Genomic DNA, 22,677 nt, shown 5'->3' with positions numbered 1-22,677 from the left:
GTGAATTATCCTCTCTATTCAGTGCTACATTTAGCTAGTTCAGATGGAGACTAGATTAAATGCTCACTAAAGCTGTTTGTATTGTGAAAATCATTAAGACAACTGTGATATTAAAAAAGATTAATTACAGATATGGTACCTTTAGTATTCTGGGAAGTCACTTTGAAACTGGTATTTTCTTATCAGCTGTGTTTTAAGTAATGACCAGACCCAGTTTCTTCTTAAAGGCAAAACAAGAAACAGCGTACTTATTTTTGGAGAGGTCCTGATTGTAACTATTTTTTTTTCTTAACTTTAAATGGAAGAGTAGTGTAAAGGAATGAAGCTGGGTTAATTAGCATTGATAATATACAACTGTGGGCTGGCTTCAGCGGCGGGTGGGGGTTGGTTGATGTAGATAAGGGGCAGGTGTGGCTGGTTCTGTTAAGTGATTGAGAGCCAATGAAGAGGGAGCAGCTGAGGAAGAAGTAGAGAGAGGAAGAAACAAGAGGAGAGAGAACACACATTGTGGATGAGGTGAGACTAGGAGAAGGCAGTAGAGGGACTGTATGAAAAGTGTGTTGGTATGAAATGGTAAAAGAACTTGTTGCAGCTTGATAGTTTGGAGAGTGCTGTGACAGAGTAGGACTACAGTCAGCCTGAAAAACCACTTAACATAGACTGATATATTATGGGGCAAATAGTGTTTCCTATTTATGTAAATGGTACTAACTTGATTTTTAGGGAATAGTGAAAAAATATATCAATGTTTTTCAAATCAATCAAAGAGGGGAAGAGTTAGAGATTGGAAAAATTTGCTGGGAGGCCAGCAAGGAGCTTATTCATGTACTGTTGGCCTTGGGAATCTTGATTTCTGGCAGAAATTTCACCAACATGCAAAAACATCTAGAAATGTGTAAGCACAAATAACTTTTTTCATCTTCCCTAAGTGAAGAAAGACAACCTGTCCTAAAATATTCTAAATTTCCATATCCCTTCCTTATTTGTTAGGGATACAAGGCAATCTGTTATTTTTTCTTCTGTATTAATATTGATCATCATTATTTTAGGAGTATATCAGCTTAAGAAAAACTTTATACTAGATTTAAGTAGATCTGAGGGAGGGATCATTGCAGAGTTTCTCAAGATTTGGCAAAATACAATGCCGGTAGGGCCTTAGCTTAGGTATCCAGCAATCGGGCATTTGAAAAATGAAGAAAAACTGCCTTTGCATCTTACTGTTCCTCTGCTTCTGAAAATGCTGTTTTAAAAAGTAGGGATGACAAAGTAATTTTCTGCATTACAATAAAGTAAGATTTTTCTCAATCAGACTATTCAGATGTGACAAGGATAGAGGTCAGCTGATGCCACGCCACTGTTGCTTTCCATAGAAGGCAGTTAATTCATAAAGAATATTTAACTTTATGACAATGTCAAAGAATATGTATTACAGATGTTATCATCATAACCTGGGTTCTTCATTGCAAACAAAAATGATGGTATCTAAAGCAGACAAAGTGATAGGAACCTAAAAGGCTGTGGTTGTGACTGATAATATCTGAGATGACATGTGAATACAGAGGGGACAGTTTCAGTAGTATCAATGTTCATCCAATTTTTCAGAATTATGTGTCAGATTGTAAATATATTGTCTGCCTAATACTGTGCATTTGGCTTGCATCAGGAAGCTAGTTTTTTTCTGGAAGCTTGATCTGTTAGGCATAGCAGGGGGTCAGAAGCTAGCTCTGATTCATTCAGGATGAGGGAGAAGCCATATGAATGGATCGAGATAAATCATGATAAAACCAATGGATGGAAAAAATAATGGTATTAGGACACGAGGTCATAAGTACAGCCACATCATATTACAGCAAAGTGACTATGATTTCAGGACACCACACCAGAAAGTTTAGGTGATCACAGGAGCAGTTTGGCTGATTTATAAATTAGCTGAAAAGAAAAATCGGGCAACATTTGGAGTACGTGTTCAGTTGAATCCTATGTTCTGTTCAAATTTCTGACTTGAAAGGGAATATGACGCTGGCTTCTCTAACGGAAACAATTATTGACAATGTGAGAATCTGTCTGGGGTAGAAAAGTTGTTGCCCCACTCTAGGAAATGTCTAGTGAAGGTAATTATTGACGGAGTCGACTTTATGATAAACTGTAATCAGAAGTGAAAAGGGAACAGAAGACTGAAAAGAAGGTTGGGGCTATGCTCGAGCTGAGGTACGGCCTCCTTTCTCCATTTTCAGCCCTCTTCAGGGGGAAGGGGGGCCATATATCCCAGGAGTGATGCTAAGGCCATGTTAGCAGGGTGGAGGGCTGATGGCAGTTTGCCACCACGTGGTATGGATTACAAAGGAAGTATGACCTGCACTGGACGAGTCATTGCCAGATGGTTCCCAGATGTGTTATTTATGAAGTCACGGCCTACTTAAACCACATTCCTGGTGTCTTGTCTTCTTTTCCTGCAATGTCCAAGACATTAATGAAGGAATGTATGAGAACTAAATAGCAGACCAGTTGTCAAAAACCAAATGGCAACAGAAATCCTTTCCTGTCTCTGGATATATGTAAATACATATTAGATTAACAAAACCAGCTTTAAACAGCTGATCCCTGAAGAGTCATAGAATTGGCTTCTGTAGTGCATATTAAGGACAGTACTTATCTTGGCTTCATCAGTCCCTTGTGAATCTCTACCATAAAACTTACATTATCCTCGATGATTCTGTTCTTATATCTTCTTCCTTCAAAAAGTCCCTCTCTCCCCTAACTTCCTCAATGTAGGGAAAGAATTCTTCTAAATAAAAGCTAGGTTATTCTTTAAAATATACATACCAAGCTAATCTGGATGAATGCTGTAGTGTTTGAGATGATCTGACAACGTCAAATACAGTTTGTGGATTGATTGTTTTTTTGGTTTATTTGCTTAAATTAGTCAGGTTTGGCAACACACTAACATGACTGAGTGATCATGCAAGTTTCTTACCAGAAGGTAATTTATTTAGTTTGCATAATGTATCTCAGGCAATGCAGTAACGGTGCATTGGAGCAGAATTTTCTATTGCTTTTGTTGGTCTGTTTTTGTCTTTTGTTAGAAATGGATGGGATATTATTTGTTTTTTTCCTGTTGCTATAGCTATGAGAAACAATTCCTGAGTTAAGCTAAGAAGGTAGAAAAGAACTCTGCAAACAAGCTAGTGCTTTGTAACATCCTAGAGACAGAATTGTAACAATATGACTTGACATGCAGAATAACATCAGTTGGCACGAATTTTATTGATTACAACCTATCATGTGATGGGCCCTCCAGGTTTTAACAAATAAGCTGGAATTCTACTGGTATAAGAAATAATGGAACTAAGTTTAAAACAATTCAGAAGTATTTATTTTGAATACAGAAAACTCGTGAAATATTTTGTATATAATATTTTTATACAGATATTCAAAATAGATAGCAACCTGTTTGCTTTCTATTGCCACAAAGTATGGGATATATATTAACATCGATTTTCATTGCAGTGATCTAGATTTCTTTCTCAATTTATTCCCTTGGTGAGCAACTTTACTAGGTAGAGGTCAGTGTAAATGAAATCAGAATATGTCCATAATATGATATAGTATTGCAAGTATATTCAGGGTCAATGGGATTTTTCTATTTATATAGTAGACTATTTCAGTGTAGATACCAAGAAAAATGAAACTGTTATAACCTATTTCAGGCAAATACAATAATTCAAACAGCAGAAAAGGATGAGTGTTGCATGTTTTGTATAGGTGCAAACACTTCATGTGAAAGACACTGGTCATCTTCATTCAGACAAAACATTTTGAATCATTCATCTGACTGCCAGCTATGTTGGAAGGAGAAAAAAAATATGGTTATCATTAAAGAAAAGCCCTGGAATCTGTTAGCTTCTTGCTAGAAAGATTAAGTTTTGTAAGTTAATACAACATGAAGTAAGGAAGGGGACTGCAATATACAGATATACATATTTAGGCTGAACATATGTGGCATTTTATGCATTAGAAGACATATATATATATTCAATTTATATATTAGAAGACATAGAGCTCACATATTGAGAGCTAATATTTTGATAAAGAAGTCAGGGAGTAATTTATTGAAGAAAAACCAAATAAATTACTTGGCTTTTACCATTGTTCAAAATACAACCTTCTTGCACAGATAAGTAAGCCAGGTTAAAATAATTTAAGAACAATAATGCCTGGCAAGAAATAGCAGGTCAGCTGTGTCAATATTCCCCCACAAGTAAAAGTTAAGTGAACAATGCATTAATGTAGTCTGATTATTCCAGATATTTTTAGGCATCCAATTCCCAAAAAATTTACATTGCAAAATAATGCACCAAAATAGTTTATACCTGTATGATCTTATCTTTCCTAATTTCCAGTTAAAACTTGATTCCATACAAACAGTACAAATTTGTCATTACTGAAACTGTACAGTAATTGCAACAGACTTGATCAATCTTGGATTCATGCCAATATATTCTTATGAGAAGAGTACATCATTTCATAACATTATTTTCATTTTAAACTTATGCTCTACTAGGAGTGGTTCAGAGAGGAAGTTATTTATAACACAGCATCCATTTGAGGGGTGCAAGAATTTCATTAATACAAGGAATCACTGTTCTACCCCAACTTTTATTTCTTGAGCTCCCAATACCTAATGATGAAATGTCTTTACAATTCTCTAAACCTTACTTAGAGATATGAACAAAGATAGTGCAGTTTGGAGTATTATGTGTGAATACATATGAGATGACAGCAGCTAATGAGCTGGCTACTAACTGAGTCTTTCCATTATGTCTTTCTCTGCCATTGCAGTATGACCTAGATTGAATTTCCTATTCACTTCAGATTTTCTGTTGCTCCTTACGCAGTTTAGAGTTCACTTTGATTTCTGAGTATTCATACCAACCAGCATGCCTAAATAATTCCCTGTTGTTGGAAGCACAAAAGAGCTAGTAAAATACAGAAAGAATAAGGGAAAGATGCTTGGAGACAATGAATGAAGAGAACTCAGAACATTTTCATTAACATCTTCATTAATGATCTGGATAATGCAGAAGAGTGTAAAGGTTTCTGATGACGCAAAGCAGTGAGGAGTGGTTGATACGGCCGAGGTTGTGCTGCCATCCAGGGGGACCTTGATAGGCTGGAGAAGTGGGCTGGCAGGAACATCATGAAGTTCAAGAAGGGGAAGCGCAAAGTCCTGGGGAGAAACAGCCCCAGACACCAGCATGTGCTGGGGAGCCACCCAGCTGGAAAGCAGCTTTTCAGAAAAGGACCTGAGATTGCTATGCGAGTCAGTAAAGTGCCCTGGCAGCAAAGAAGGTTAATGGTATTGGGGGCTGTATTAGGAGGAGTGTTGCCAGCAGATTGAGGGCAGAGATCTTTCCCCTCTCCTCAGCACTGGTGAGGCCCCATCTGGAACACTGCGGTCAGTTCTGGGCTCCCCAGTACAGGAGAGACATGGACGTATTGGAGAGAGTCCAGTAGAGGGCCACAAAGATGATGAAGGGACTAGAGCATCTCTCTCCTATGAGGAAAGGCTGAGAGAGCTGGGACTGTTCAGCCTGCAGAAGAGAAGGCTCAGGGTGGTCTTATCAATCCCTATAAACACCTGAAGGGAGGGTGTAAAAGGATGGAGGAGGCTCTTTTCAGTGGCACCCAGTGACAGGACCAGAGGCAACGGGCACAAACAGAAACAGGAGGTTCTGCCTGGACATCAGGAAGCAGTCTTCCACTGTGAGGGTGACACAGGTTGCCCAGGGAGGTTGCGAAGTCTTCATTCTTGGAGATATTCAAAAGCTGTCTGGGCATGGTCCTGGGCAACCAGTTTTAGGGGCTTCTGCTTGAGCCAGGGGGTTGGACCAAGGACCTCCAGAGGTCCCTTCCAACATCAGCCACTTTATGATCCTCTGACTTTGAGTGAAAGGAACTCATTTGAGTGTAAGTGCATTTCTCAAGCTACAAACTATTGTACATGGGATCAAAGAGAATTAGACTAGATCAAAATTTATCTATTTTTTCAAGGTTCTTCAAAACCGGTCTTTATATATAAAATTCTCACTTGACATGGAAAACAAAATACTTCACCATTATGTATTCTAAGAAAGCTTTTTTTTTCTTTACATAAGATCCAAAAGCATAACCAAGAAGAACCTGGTATCAACCTCCCACTCTTTTTGTTAACTTTTGAAACTTCTTTTCATTAACTTTTTGTTAATGAATTTTTGTTAGTATTTTTTCAAACCTAGCAAAAATTCTAAAATTACAAAATGGCAACATTTACCATGTCAAAAGATTTTAAAAAAATCCCAAAATTAAACAGCGTTCTAATATAGATGTTTTTATCAGCCTTGATTTTTTTAAATGCTGGGCTGCATTATTGACAAGATAATTTGCAAAGCATTACTCATACCATTTGGCTTAAGAGTCGTTACTGTTTCTTATTTCCTTTTGGAAGTTTTTTAAAACAGAGATGATTACCGAAAGAACAAGTCAGTTCCTTTATCACAGTGAAAACTGCCAGTAATAGATTAAATGTATAGATATTAGGAAACATTATTTTAAAGGTATACATACAAGATTGTTTATTGCTTTACATGGTCGTTTTCAAGGTTTATGTAAGTTCTGTTAATAATGCATGTTGTTACATATTGTGCCATTTGACCAAGGAATGGAAAGAAAGGTCGAAATCTGAGACAATATTAAAATACTTTAGAAACTTTAAAGCATTATAATAGTTATTTCAATAAAACTACTTCAAATATTTCTTCAAGAAGGAAACAATTTGGAGTTCAAGTTCAGCAGCATAATAACTGAAAATGTGTAACAGTACTCTTACTCTCATCACTAAACTATAGATTAGGGTCTTTTTCAGTTGTTGCCATTATAAATCCCTGTTCCCAGGGGTGCCAAGCTATCACAAAAATTTGCTTTGGGCAATGCTTTGAGATAAGTTCTTCAAATAATGCATAGGGCTGGCAACTCCCACTTGTGTTAGTAGGAGCTATCAAGGCAAATCTCTCATGGATTCATGGGAGAAAAAGCTCCAAAGTATAAAAAGTTTCGGCCTGAGGATTATTTGTTTTTGATATATATCCTGATAAAAACATGCTCTAAAATAAACCACTTCAAGCTAGTGATCTCAGTTATTTGCTGGGACTGTTAACACTCAGTAGATTGTGTTAACCTGAAATTCCACTGATGAAGCCTGTAACATAAATTACTTCCTAAATATTTGTGGAAGAAAGAATGATAGTTTGGCTGAAGAAATATGAATTTTTAAGGCAATAGTAGATTTTATCTAATTAATAACACAGAAAATTTTTATAATAAACTTTTATGTTGTTCACCAATTCAAAAATGTTAGTTGAACTTGTTCAGATGTACCTGCTCTTCCTTGGAAGGTGGGGATATAGGTTGGTGTGGTTCATCTGAACGTAAATAGTTCTTAACTTCTACATGCAGCTGCACATTTTCCACTTTGATGTAGCTTACAGTGGTAGACCAGCCCATCTTCCCTCTTTTTCTGGGACAAATTCCATTCCCCTGATTCCAACAGCTCCCATTTCATACTGTCCATCCGTGGATCAGATCAAAGTTTTACTATAAATGAATGGGCTGAAAAAAAACAACTTGACACACTTCATCTTCTGAAAAATCTGGCTATGTCTATGTCTCTGGTCCCTGCATTCCCCAAGTAGTTAGGCAGTAAAATATGTAGGAAACTTCCGCTGAGAATAATAATTTTCAGTTCTCCTAGTCATTTACATTAAACATACAATTGGCTGAATACTGAAAAAGGAAAAAAACCCACTACACAGACATATCAGCTTCATCAACTTCAGTCAGTTTGGAGTAGTAGCTTAATTTTATGTGTTCTGATTCATTCCTTGGAGGAAATTTTTCTCACAGACTATTGCAAGACTGCAGGGAAAAGAAATATTAGCCTTCCAGACTAAAGACCACCTTTGTGAGCACCACTTTTTCTGCCTACATGTTCTACATTCTTTTTCTTAGGTAAGGTTTTCCTAAAAGAACAAACGTCAGCAGTAGACTATATCAGCTCAAAGTACTTCTCTGACACAGTTACAAGACTATAAGCTCAGCATATGGGCTAAGGAAAGTAAGCTACTCTTCATAAAATAGGTGCAGCTAAACACACTCTGTCTCCTGTAGGCGGATATTTCAAGTCCACAACTTTATGCTTCTTTTCATTTCTATATGACTTTCTGGTAAACAGATGGCAGAAACTTTAAATAGTACTTCAGGTGAGATCTCACCAATGTCTTCTACAACAGTAATATTGCTTTCCTTTCTCTACTGCAAATACTTACCTGCCACAACCTCAGATCATATTTATCATATTGATAGTGTCTTCACACTGGTGGCTCACGTATTTTATGTGACTGATTAATAGTACCAAGCTTTATCTTCTTCCTCTATTATTTCCACTCTAAGCACCAAAGTCTTGCTGTTTATCTTAAATCTCACACTTTCAGCTGTTGTGTGTCATCTCATCTCTTTTACTCCAATGTTCAGTTCTCCGTTTTGCTCTGTCATGGTCTGGACCTCTCCTGTGCTAATACCAATTTAGTACCATTGTAAACTATTTTAATTTTCATACTAAGTTTCCCCCAACAGTGCCACTTGCACTCTTTCCTACCCATATTACAATTCTTGGGCTAGTCCATCTTCATAAACTTAATAAATAATTTCCTATGGGAATTACTTTATAATAAATCAATATCCAGATATACTTTAGCTGCTACATTTTTCTTTGCCTAGAAAACCTATTAATTTATCCAAGAAAGGTACAGCATTACCCTGGCATGATCTGCCTTTTCTGAACCTGCCTATAACTTTATTTCACTTCTGATTCACACAATTAACTATAATTCAATCCAGGTTTGTTCTAAAATCTTCATGAGGTAAGACTACTATGCCTGTAATTAGTCAGAGCACACATCTCCCTTCCTTAAATACATGCAACACATGTTTGTTTTGCTGCACCAAATGCAATGACTTGCAGTCTGATGGACTCCTTCAACACACTTGCTACCAGATTACTTTTCTGTGAGGAAATACTGAGTTGAAATATTCAAACAAAACTTAAAAGTTTTTTTGTGCTCATGTGGAAAATATATTTAAAAATCTCAGTGGAAAGTTATGAAATTGCATTTTGCTGACCTCTTTGGTTTGCAATGGGTAGCATTTAACAATCTATACATATAAATAAATAAATAATGAATATTTATAGCCCATCTGCTTTGAATATAGTCCATCAAATTTAAATGAGACAAAGGATTAAAGCTACAATTTGAAAGCTTTAAACTAGGAGGGTTTATTTTTAACCTTAAGGACAACCCAGCATTTAAATAAGACCAATTGGAACTGGGACTGAATGTGAACTCTTAATTTTATTAATCCCCTTATACTGTTGTGCATTGTTCTGAATCACCAAAATATGCATAGCTTCTGCATAGCCTGACATTTTGCTTTGCATTTCATGTTATATTTTAAGAAATACATATCAAGTGTCACTTGCTAATGATTTCTGTGGGAGGAGATGAGTAATTAAGGACTTGTGAAACTGGGGCAGCATATGTTTTTATAATTGATAATATAAACTCACAGGATGGCTGCAGTTCAACAAAGGGCTTAGCTTGCGCTGTTCTATAAATAAGCACAGTAAATTAGATTACAATTTTAAAATTAGATTGCCAAGATTTTCAAAAGTGACCATAGGATCCATGTCTCTGGCTTTGGGACCTCTGCTACGAAGTACTTTTCAGAATCCTGATGTTTGACACCTTTTAAAAATATTACAGTTTTAGAAAGTCTTTTATTTGTCCAACCTAAAAATCTATAATATGGTTTTGAGAAGAATTTAGCTAGACATGAAAAAAGCCACCAACCAACCCAAACAGAACAAGCAAGACTACTCTGTCAATTACATTGTTAGGTACGTTACATATAATACAACATGGGATATAAATTGTCTTTAAAAACGTGGATTATAGTCACTCAAATCCTTCTGTATTTTTATTTAGCGTAAAGCATTTATTTGTAATATTGATAGGTACAAACTGAGTCTTACAGTTGTTCCCTCTTCACTGTTGCTTTGCGGTTTCATTTAGAAAGTTAATGAATGTTTAAGTTTCATTGCTTTTCTTTCCTAAACATCAGTAGAACACAAGACAATGCCACTTACAGTCTTGAAGAATTTATCCGGGATTTGTAAATAAACCAGTCCTGTTTTATGGGGCTTAGATGCTGAGTTTCAGGTAGAGGAGGGAGGAATGGAGACATTTTTCCTCCTCCAGTGCTGAAAAAGATGTCTGGCACCTGAAAGCATCAGGCAATCCACTCAATATGGCTGATACACTAAGGCTGGCTTCTAACTACAGTTTTTGATGACTGTATTGTGAGATTCAGGGGTACTTCCCAAATCCCTTTGAAAGCTCAAACAATGTTTTGGTTTAGTTCTTGAATAGAACCTAAGCAGTCCACTCTATCCTACCACTGTTTGGTTTCCAACAGAAGAAAACTGAAGTGGAAGGGTGAGAAGGATGCTGGTGTGGATGATAGGGGCAACAGGGAAATTGTCAAAATACACTTTACCTTGACACGTAGACCGTGTTTACTGTGATAGATCCATTTTTTAGGAAATCCAGGAAAATGCTCTATACATTATTTTATTTTTTTTGCAGAGTGAGAGAGTTGGAAAGATCCTGGGAATGCATCTCTGTTGCCTTTTTAGAGCAGAATGAAATATAGAACCAAGAGAATGAAACTTTATTCACCTTTTCTTAAATTCTGAGGTCTCTTTGCACTCACTACTGTTTCTTGTTTAGTTGTTTATGAAAGAAAAGAGTAAAAAATAGTCTTGAAGACAGAAAATATCCCAGTACATGTTACATATGTTACCATAAATTAAATGCTCGTAACATAGTAGCAGGCAATAGTAAGAACAAGAAAAACAGTTGAATGTAAGGCTCAATTTTTCTGTTGCTGCTGTTTGAACCTTTTCTACTACCTCCACTACTTCAGAAGTAGATACAGAACTTTTGTGCAACATCTAAAAGCTTATCTAATACCTGCATTTGACCACTGCACAGAGAAAACAGCAACATGGACAAACATTTAATGAAAGAGGAACTTCAAAATTCTTCTTACCAAGAATATTGTCAACTGCATAAAAATGAAGCTTGCATATGCTGATCTCTTTTCTCTAGTGCTGCTCATCTTCCTTCAATTAACAGCCTGTGTAAGAGGATTTGGGACACCAAAGCAAAAAAACCAAATGGATAACTATTGTAGTTGTCACTGGAAGGAGTTTAGATGAGCGATTAGGTCAGTATGGGTTTTGCTGTTCTGGTGGTACAGATGGCAGGAACAAAAAAAATTTGTGCATAAATCTGCAAATCTGTATGTTTTGTCCAAAACAAAATTAGTCATAGAGCGGACGCTACATCTGCTTTTAAATCGCCCTTTCACTTCTAGCCTACCAGGTGAAATCAGTCCTAGGAAAACTGCAAAGCAACTTTGTCACTAAGAATAAATTGTAGTCTGAATTGGCAACCCTTGTTAGATTCCTTCCTCTTTTTTTGCTGTACTGTCCCTAACAGATATAAATATGTATATATATACACATTTATAAATGGCAGTACCAAAATTAAATGCCCAGACAGGACTTGGAATGGGTCTGTGTACTGTGTAACTCCACTCTTCTTGAGATGGTCTATGTAAAACTGCACTGATGGCACTGTCCACTGGGTAAGCTCACACAGTTATTCTTTCTGCCAGTCCTTCTGTGTCTCACAGAGATCAGCTTATACATCTTAGTTTTAAGCACTAAATTCATGTAGTGTTTGGAGGATAAAATTAAATGCTGATTAAGATAACAGTTGAACACTATCAACCACTTGGAAGGTGGGAGGGAAATAGCAGACAAGGACACGTTTTTTGTGATTATACCATCCCACTACTCAGCTGAAATGGAGGAAATGCAGCTCCCAGTGCTATTCAGAGAGAATCTGGATGTGTTTGGTGGTATTTTGATGCAAAGGGAAATAAAGACTCAGAGCAAATTCACTGTGTGGAGGAGGAATGACACAACAGTAAAGCTTTGTCCTCAGCTGAATCTTAAAGCCAAAGTTCCTGTGTGTATATATACACCATAACTCATCTAACAGTATATATACTGTATATTAGATATATACACAGAAGATTTCAATATGAAAAGTATTCTAAACTCTTCATGTAAAACCTGTATTTTTGCTGCAGTTCCAATCTATGAGGCAAATAAGGCAAACGATGTCTTTAAGTTGCTAAAACAGGTATTTTGCAAAATGGAAATTCTGTTTCTCAAGAATAGTAAACTTTTTTTAGACAGTATATTAAGGTCTGCATTCTCAAAGGGTTTTCTGGACTCAGGCCTGGAAACTGAGTAAAGTTTTGTATTATAAGCTACAATGGAAGTATTTTTGCTGTTACTAAAAATGATAGTAGAATGCATTTTGTCTTCTGCCACTTCTCAGAATTGAACATAAGGGCACAAGAATTACTAACTTTTATTAACACACTGTAACATAAAATTTTACTGTCTGTGGTGAACTTCTCACAGAAAAAAAAAAGTTTGGAAATAATGCAACTAAATATAATTTAGGTCCAGTAGACACAGATGAAGAAGAAAAAAAAGACATATGCACACCCCATTACATTCAATGATATGCTGAATGCCATCAGCTCTTGTTGTTGAATGACAGTTGTCATTGACATCCATGGAAGTTGATCTTCAGTATCTCCCAAGTGTTGAACTCTGAGATACAGAATTAGCAATCAACAGAGTTAGAAAGACATATTAATTGACAAAATATTTCTGCCAACATAGTACTTTACTAACTTTTCAGTTGAAAATAAGGGACAACTTGCTCCCAGTGGAAAGCACAGTTATGAACCTAACACAGAAAATAAAGAAATAATTTAAAAGACACATCTAGAGTCTATAAATTCTTACATATTTGACTGCTGCCTGCCCTGCAGCCTACTCTAGAGCTGGTGTTAGCTCCTCATAGGCAGGTATGAGTTGAATTTCCAGGAGATGGAAATCACAGAAATCAAACGTTTCACTTCTACCTATTGTTCTATTAAGAAATATGGATATAGGCAGGTGCACCTCTCACTACCTCTTTCTGTTTCATGTATGACTCATGGCTGTCAATGCATGTTTGGAGATCCTGGTGCATGACTGCTGAAATAGGCCTTTCAGAGACATAGGTAGAAGGATACCTGCTTTATAAAACCAAAGTTGTCTTAGGCACAAAGTAGGTATTGGCATGCTCTTCTGTCCCGAAAGAACTGTACTTTGGGTCATGCATAGTACCAGAGTAATATATGTCTAAGAAACTTGCTGTAGCAATTAAGCTACTGGTAGAAAGCAAGGTGCCTAAATATTTGGGAGGGAGTGGGTGGGGGTTGTCTGGATCACTCTTTTGGACTTAGGTGCTGTAATACTTTCTTCAATATGTTCTTAGAGCCTGATTGCTTCTGTTTAACGACTAATTACATTTATCTTATTTACTATTTAGTCTTTTGTGTAAGAAGTTTGAAAAAGTTCTCCCTTATATGTTCCTAGGAAACTACTAGTTTCCACGTCTGCTTTTTTTTCACCATAAAATAGCTACAAAATTCAGCTGGTTACTGAGTTCCCAAGATTCCTAAGAAAAGACAACTCTGCTATATATTTCAGCAAATAACTCACCTGAGGTGCAGGAAGAAGAAGACTGCACTAATTTATAGAGAGCATTATCTGTTTTTTTCCATTACACATTAAAAAAGAATTAATTTTTCTAGTTATTGGCTGATTACTCATGTTGTATTTCTGGTAAGTCTGGAATCATTAACTAATACAAGGATTCAAGACCTGGTGTTAAATTAAATTAGAATATAAATGAAATAAGCAACCCCAGAATAATATCATACCATATAAAGATGACTAAAAAATGATGCTATCAAAGTTCAAACCAATATATTTCATCAGAGTTTGTAATTTGTATCAAGATATAAAAAAAGCATTTTTTTCTTTAATGCACTTTTCTTTTTGGTAGGCGATAAAAGCACCATTCAAGAGAGAAATCTGTAGTGCCAGTAATTTCAAATTTGTGAAGAAAGCTTTCTTCAGATCAAAAGTAAGAAGATTGTTGGCACTGTTAAAGGAAGCAAATATAAACTTTGGAAGTACCAACCATTTCCAAATTAGTGCTATCTCATTTTTTTTCTTACACACAAGGCACACTTGCTATTTTTAATTACAAGTTACCAAAACATTTCTTCCCTAATTTCATTGCTTTACTGAATGGTGTTTTACACTGTGCTTCTCATAAGGTTTTTCAAATTTGAGCCACCTATTAAAGTAACATTACTCTATTTTGCTTTTAGATGAAGCTCTACTTCAGGATAGGCTTTCTTTGTGTAAGTAGCTGTCATCTCAGCTAACATCACCAACAATGTATTTTTCTTGCATTGTAATTGCTTTAGGCATGACTGTCTTCTCATTGCATGCAACGACACTTTCTTATTACAAATAATACGTGCTGTATGTATAAATAAACCTATGCATATAACACTTGATTAGAAATATTTAAGTTAGAATTAGCTAAGTGACAGCTTGGTAAAAAGAAATGTCTGGATGTTTTATTTATCAAGTAAAACTGCTATAGAAATATGCTTTTATGATGATTCCATGCTAAATATGGAATTATCAGTTTATTTCTGACTACCAGTATTTCAAGAGCATTTTATGATTCCTGTTCTGTTAGTACAGATGTTTTCCCCCTAGAAGACTTAGCAAGATTTCTATCTATGATAAGCTTTTATCATCACTAGTAGGAGGAGTGCTCAGCAGCCAGCACTGGACCAGCATCTCATTTCCTGTCTTCTGCAAGTGCCTATTTGCATACAGGAAACAATTTGCTCAGAGTATTAGAATTATTTTACCAGGCTTGGATGAACAGTCTTGTTGACTTGCTGCCTTGTTAAGAGACGGATATGAATCAATAAGAACACAATCCATGCTATGCACGTGAAGCCAGGGTGGTCATCACACATCACCACTTACATCCAAATGCGAGAGTCAGTGTCTTGTGGTTTCAGGTTCCGAGCTATGTAACATGATTGGATTCTTGGTTCCCAGAACATAAGGTTCATAAATCTTGGATGCAAAATATCATGCTAGTGGTTTCAGGGCACAATACCTGTTTAAATTGTCATGACACAAATTAAATCAATGTGGCTATCACAGTAGACTCTGTTGGAGGATTTGGTTTGATAAATCTTAGTACCATTTGGTTCAGGGTTTAATAAGTTAACTTTTCATTTAGGCTGGTTTCTTTATCATAATTTTAATTTACTGCTTGTTTTTTCTAATTTTAATGTGTTATATACATAGCATCTTCTCCAGTATCTCACCTTTAAATCAGTTCATTGTTTCCAAAGCAATTGGCTCATTTTACCTTAGTTTCAACAACATGCCTACATGAGACTCTAATAGGTAAATGATTTCCTTTTATTTCTTTGTTTTCAATCTTATTGGACTTGCACACTGGAAACATTTTCTCTTGCTTCTAATCAAGTAGTTATGAAACCGTTGTGTCCTTCAGTTTTGACTGCGTGTGTTGGTTGCCTTTACCTTGAAGACTTTCAATTCTCATTGGCTTTTCAACCTATAAATTAAATGTTTCACCTGAAATTTGATAGAACATAGATGCTTTCAATACCTTTACTCATTATCTGCTAAGTATGTTCATTAATCAACATTTCCTATTTTAAATAAAAATGTATTATTCTGACAGTTGTGATTATGGTCTCCTAGCAACTTTCTCAGACTGGCCCTTTTCACTTCAATAGGTCTAAGACCAGAAAAGAATGAAGATAGCCTTAATTCTGCATGTGGCTTAATCCTTTTCTCCATGTTGTATAAGTTTAATTTATTAAAGGAGTTGATACCTGTAATTTCATTGGACTAATGATAAAGTACAGTATTAAACTTACATTCTACATGTCAGGGTAACCTATATCACAGAAAGAAAAGTCTTTTCCCACATATTCACTTGGAGCCTGCAGTTAGCAGGCTGATTGTTTTTCAGACAGAAAGGTCCAGCAAGGCATCTTAAAAGAAAAACTTAATTCAATAGGATTTTTCAATACCTCAGTAAGAATCAACTTTTCTTCATTTTATGTGCTGCTCTACTCAACTCCACAAGGCTGCATGAGGTAAATTTTCTTGTCCCAAGTTGCCAAGTGCCTTCTCCTTTTTCAAGTCCTCCTTAAGCTTTTCTCTGAAATTACTTCCTCTTCTTTTTATGTCTGTCCATATATCTGTACCTTTTTTCTCCCAGACCGTATTTTTGTCTTGTCACAGCTCATTCTTACAAAACCGTGTAAATTCCTCTCTTTAGGTGTCTGATGTTACAATCTCTGGCACCCTAGGGGACAGCTGCACTGCTTTCAGAAGAACAGAAAAGTTTATAATGCTACAACAGTAGATCTCCAAAATAATAGTTAATAAACCACCATATATATATATATATATATATATATGCATGTATATACTCGTACATGAAGAAATCCATTCTTCCTTGCTGTCAGGGTGCAATTTCTCATTCTTCACCACTGAACAGATCAGATCTCTTTGCATTGGTTGGCACTTACTTCACAGCTCCATCTTCATGGATGCACACGGACAGCAGGACTACTGACAACATCAGTGTTCATCCCTTCTGTGTCTACTGAAGCTATCAGTTTAAGTATCTGAGCCTGCTCTTGCATTTGTTAGTCATCTATATTGTTTACAACACAGTTGCATACAGGCTTACAGGATAAATTCCGTAGTTCTCTGAAGGGGTAAGAGACTGGATGTGCTCAGGGCTTTATTATGGGCTCAAGTTTCTGGTTTTATAACCTGCAAAGGACAAATACAGGTAGTTTGAGTGCACCGTCCTCTAGAAGATATGCCAAATTCAACTATTCTTTGTTGACACACAGTTGATGTCCTGGTCTTGTATGGTTTGGAGCCAGAAATAAAGCTGGAAAGAGTGAGCTTTGGAGATGGCTGTGCTTAAACCTACACTAGGCTTTGCCCCAGTTGTCATTGCACAGCAAGCACTTCAATGGGCTTGGGGACATGATTTCTGTAACACTGTTCTTAGCAAATCGTATGGATTTTATCTTGGAAACATGGACACTAGCAGTCTGAGCCCTTTTCCTTATGCTAGCAGTCACAGGAGGAAGACCATGCAGGAATTCTGCCCTGGAAAAAAGTGAACTGGAGGAGCAAGAAAGAAGCAGAAAGCAGCCTGCGGGCATTCACAAATCCTTCTGCAGAACTGTTGATGCCAGCGTTGGAGCTGATGTTCCTTTTATGGCTCCCTAACTTCTACTGATGTCCATTCTCTGTGGAAGTTAGTATAAGAAGGCAGCATGCATCCTCTGTCTGTTTTTATCTATTACTGAGATCAGTTACACCGCACAATCTGTGAACTTAGTTGCAGTATGTGGGAAGTGCTCTACCATGTGAGATATATTCAAAATTACTTAGAAATAAAGTCTCTGTGGTTGTTTCCACATATGCATATAAATATAAATATACTCAGCTGACCCCAAGCATTTGAAATCATCTTGTTCTAATGGATAGTGAGTTTACTAACACAGACGGGGACTGTGCCATGTAGACTGGCCTCAGTAACAAAAAACCCCAGGTCCTGACAGGACTGGTTTTCTAGTATAGACATAGTGTAGCTGTTAAATCTGGTGAAACCCTGAATCTTATCATGTCAACAAAACTCAGTTGGATCCAGATTCTACTGTTTTCTCAGTCTTTGAACAAAGGTTTCTTCTTTTAGGACTTTCACCATTTTTTTCTGCATCAAATTATATACTATGCTTGTGGATACAGATACAAGATTGTTATCTTGCTCTTTTTTAATTCAGTTATTCACACATTTTTGGAGACATGTTCTCTCATCATGCTATGACTTACAGCAAGACTTAAAGCAGTATAAGCCAAAATTTACTTGCTGACTTAATCTGTGCATTTTGCTACTATCAGCTTCTTCTCTAAGAGTTAAATTCAACCCTGTCTTGGAGGTACTGATGAAATTAATTCTCCTTCGAAAATAATTCTCCTTTCTGGTTCCTGCTGCTTGCCAGCTAGTGTTCTGGTTTCTCAGCTTCAAACTTTTTCCACCCCTTTTCATTTTCTCCTGGATGTATTCCTTCCTTTGTCTCCTTTCCCTCCTTCAGTTATCAGAATTGACTTTGGTATCTACATAACTTAATGCAATGGAAATATAGTAGGGTGGATTGTATATGCTATACAGAACAGGATTAAAAAAACTGCATACACGTGCAAAAAGTAGCTTTGAGGCCCATCCTTTATTTCTGGCTATTGGGATAAAACAGAATTGAATAAATAGTTAATTACTGGTTCTTATAAAAGTAAACCCTAATTTAAAAATTAAAAAGAAAGAGGGGAAAAAAAGGCAAGCCTGTTAGACAATGAAAATTAGTGGCTGATAACTAGGGGAAATGTCTATATTTTGAAGTATTAAGAAAGAAGGGATGAGGGGAAGGAGAGAATGAAGAAGGGAGGGAGGAAAGAAGAGAGGAAAGGAAGGAGAAAAGAAAGAATGAAGGAAAGGAGACAACTATGTAAAGCAGTTACGCTTTGTTTAACCTCAAAGGAAGATTTTTCTCTCCTGCAAGTTATTCACTTATGCACTTGCTATAGAATCAGCATTGTGAGGAAGTTGATAGCCTGTACAGGAAAGGAAAGAATGGCAAGCTGATTACTTTATGGTTATTTCACAAAACTGATGAGACAGCAAATGATATTCAATCCTATTAAAAAGACTAAGCACAGCCTTTCCCCCCACCCCCCCACCCCCCTTTTAAAAAAAATATTCTACATTCCTTGTGCTGGGATTGGATGATATGATTCTACAATTCAGGGAGTCTGCAGAACATCTGCAACAAAATTGGTTTTCTGTGGAAAACTGATGAATCACTTACTGCCAATGACTGGAAGGAAAAGTACTTGTTTATGCCCTTATGTAATGAATTTTTATGAGGTGAAGTTTGCTGTTTATAAAAAATATACTTTCAGTTGCTGTAGATGTACAATAATAGAATTCAGAATTTAGACCCAATGCATTACTGAAAAGACAGTCACTAGTAGAATATCATCTGTTTACCAAATGCCAAAAAAGGGCTTTTACTTCTATAATGGAATTAAAATTTCCATCCATTCGCTAAGGTCTTACAAGAGAAAAAAATAACAGGGACATCACTGTTACCTTTGTTAACATATCTTAAAGTAAAAAAAAAAAAATATCTATAAAAAACATGCATTCTGCTTCAAAAAGTAGGTCTGAAAAATACTATAGAAGAAAATCATGTTCAACTCCTCAAAAAGCAAGTCATGTCTCTCTGTAATCAAGGACAACTAAGTACCTGCTCTTCCTTGCATACCCCTTCACTAATAACCTCTTTTAAGCAAGAGTTAAACTGACAGCTCAGGGGTAAGAACTGACCATTTGAATGTGAAAAATAACTTTTCACAATCAAATCTGCCTTAAGACAGTTCTATGGCTGCAAATTAATTAGTGGAGCTTTGAGAATTTAATTAAAATAATTGTTCTAGTCTTAAATTGGGAGATGGGTACAAGAGTTGACTTTGATTGCTACAATCTTTTAGTTTCTCTCAGTATTTTCAGATATTTAAGTAAAAGATGTCACCCTGGCAAATATTTCCAGGAATAGCTGTAGGTGATTGGAAATGTGCAGGTATGTATTTTTAATGACTAATACATTCTGCAATTCTTTAGCAAAAGCTGTTTTGCTGTGTATGTGAAAAACTTCAAGTGTTATTTTCTTCATACTTATCTCCTTGTCCTGACATCTGTATCAGTTCTGCAAGTACTGCTAATGTACCAGTCTTTCTTGAATCAACTTATAAGTTTATTTTTATGAAGATGAGTTTTTGTGGCACTAAGCAACGGCACAGAGAGCAAACTGCATTCCTTTGTGCCTTGCATGGTTGCATCTACCACCTTTGAAATTATTTTATGGTGTAGGCTGTTGCTGCTATCAGTCACAGGGATTATGAAAAGGATGTAACTGAGAAGGCATGCTGCAGATCCATCTATACCTTCTGCAATGGCCAGGTTTGCTTAAACCTGGAAACAGGGGGCCAAGTATGACTTAACTTACTGTTTTCCACAACGCATGTAATAGAAGCTGTGCTGCGTGGCTAGTTGCTCATCTCATGCTTGCATTTGCAGCATGCTCTGGCCATTCAAGCATTGCTTTTGGAGAAGAAATACTACTCACCACGTGGGACCATTTTATCCTCTGTATATGGAATGAACAGCAGTCAGTGCAAAGCTTTTGCATGGAAAATGCCTTCTTCAAAATCCTCATGTTGCTTACCCTGAAGCCAGAGTCCTCTAGAGCTCTGATCCCTGTATCCAACACCACTCACTGCATCTAGTTTGGCCCTATTCTGATCCTTTGGGTTAACATGGAACAAATCAGGGATGGGTTGTTATTACCAATTGTGCAACAGTCATAGATGTTAGACCCTATTCTGAAAACTATCCTGAAGCAATGGCAATTATTTGCTCTCTGAATCTTTGAACCATGTGACTATTACACATGGGACAATCAACGGGATTTACCTTTGGTAGGAGCCTACATCAAAGGAAGCTGGAGTTAGGAGTTATCAATAAATACCATGCTCACATCACACATGCTTTTGCTAATTACAGAGACTGTTTTGTGGATATTATAACTCTATGGTAGTCACTCACTTGAGAAACCTACTTAAGCACAGACAGACTGAAACCTTTTCATCCATTCAAAAGCATATTCAGAAGAGCTTAATCAGCCTTTGGGTCTGCATCATAAACACTGCTTCTTATTCCTTGTCATCGGCCATGCATCTCTACCCAGATAATTGGGTCTCACATAGTAGGTTCAGTCAGATGTTCAGTTCCTGTTGTGGTTTAATGCATCTGAAAGTAAGATAGAGATCACCAGTGACAACCTTACTGCAACACCGTGCATAACCATGACTAAAGACCTTACATCAAGACTGTGTGTAATATGACGATTCCTTCAGAGTAATCATGTAACAGGCAGCAGACCTGATTTAAAGCAGAGCAAGTTTCAAAACTCTTTGCAAGTCTTTAGTGCTAATACAGATTCCAATGTAAGAGTCAATACTGCCACGAACACTACTTACTGTCTTTGACTGTTGCAATAGGCACTCTCCTAGTTGCCTAGTCCCAAGGACTGCCCTGCCTTTTGGCAGAGAAACCTGATCCTTTATGCACCCCCCCCTTTTTTTTTTAAGCCCCCAAAAATGTGACAACTAACTACACAGGGCAGGCTAGCAATCTTGCTAGGGAATCGGGTATATTTACCTGAAGACTTCTATTGAACCTGTAAGACTGACTTTTCCATTAAGACAATACATGAGTAAGATCCTTGGCACAATTATATACCAGAGGTACCCTTCCCAAATGTATAAACAATTTGGAAAGACTAGGTCATGCTACTTTCTCGGTAAACTGAGTCCTGAAAGACTAGTTAGTTAAGAACCCAAAACAAGATGTCACACCAGCTATTGGCAAAGCATTTAGATGCTTTTAGAAGCTAGGGGACACGACAGGACCACTTTGGTCAGTTTGATTAAACTTGGCAGTTCTTCAGTCTGAAGTTAGACAGAAGGTTGTAAGGAAAATGACAGAAGAGAGGACAATGGTCTCTCCCCCTCTCCTGGACTATTCCCACTTGCTATGATTAGTTAGTTCTCTGTTGCAGCTCTTCCAATACACCATAATGCAAAGCGGTTACCTGGCTGCTGACAACTTTTTCTTTCCTGAAATACCCTTCAATATCTCCCTCAAAGTAGATATTCCTTTGAGATGAATGGTAGCACACTGGCCAACTTTACTATTCTTTGCACCAGTCTGTTCTCCAAGCAGACTCAGGATCAGAGAGGTATACTGCTATGGATTTTGTACTTATGAAAAACTGCCTGCAAGAACTAGAACTACCTGTTCTTGCTGTTGCACAAGCTTGCCCACATCTCCTGTCTGAATGGGCCTGCATTCTGCGTGCAGTGAACAGGCAGTTATGAGCAGAGGTGCAAAACCCCAGGTGTGCTCCAGCAATGGAAAAGCTCACTGCTTGGCCTTAGTAGATGCCCTGCAAGTATCTCAGTATGTTTGTGTAGCCATCTGGTCCCAGTGTCCCAGCCTGAGAGAAATCCCTTCAACAAACCTCTTATGCTTTGGGTCACCTTGCCAGGCTTGCATCAGATCCCACCTTGGAGGTGCCCCCCCCCCGGAATAGCAGAAACTATCAGGACTGCAGTAACAATTAAAGTGGATGTTTTGATGGTGACGACAAGGAAAACACTTTTGGGAAGATAAAGACAGGGCGTTGTAATCTATTTGACCAATTCTACTAAATTTTTCTTGGGAATGCACACGGCATTGAAATTCAAAAGGAATGAAGCATCGTTTTGAAACTGCTCCCTAGTGTTTTGGGTGTATGCACTGTGACTTGCAATAGCCCAGGCTATCA

The 22,677-nt window shown here is 37.1% G+C and overlaps 1 protein-coding gene across 6 annotated transcripts in view; it reads right to left on the bottom strand.

The window, feature by feature from the left end:
* Positions 1-378: 378 nt before the first annotated feature.
* The window catches only part of PEX2 (peroxisomal biogenesis factor 2), a 93,357-nt gene continuing 71,058 nt past the window's right edge, over positions 379-22,677 (bottom strand). Inside the window, exons 2-4 of one of the 6 annotated variants that reach the window (XR_013927209.1) lie at positions 20,908-21,098; positions 18,749-18,841; positions 379-16,987 (exon numbers count right to left, since the gene is read on the bottom strand). The gene's annotated coding sequence lies outside the window, so the exon portion shown is untranslated. Of the gene's footprint in view, positions 21,099-22,677 lie in introns of all 6 variants that reach the window. The other 5 variants (XR_013927205.1, XR_013927206.1, XR_013927207.1 and 2 more) reach the window with 5 other exon arrangements.

This window comes from Falco punctatus, assembly GCF_963210335.1.
Source record: "Falco punctatus genome assembly, chromosome: 3".
NCBI lineage: Eukaryota > Metazoa > Chordata > Aves > Falconiformes > Falconidae > Falco > Falco punctatus.
The sequence above is the reverse complement of the archived record's forward strand: the minus strand, read 5'-3'. Positions and strand labels throughout refer to the sequence as shown.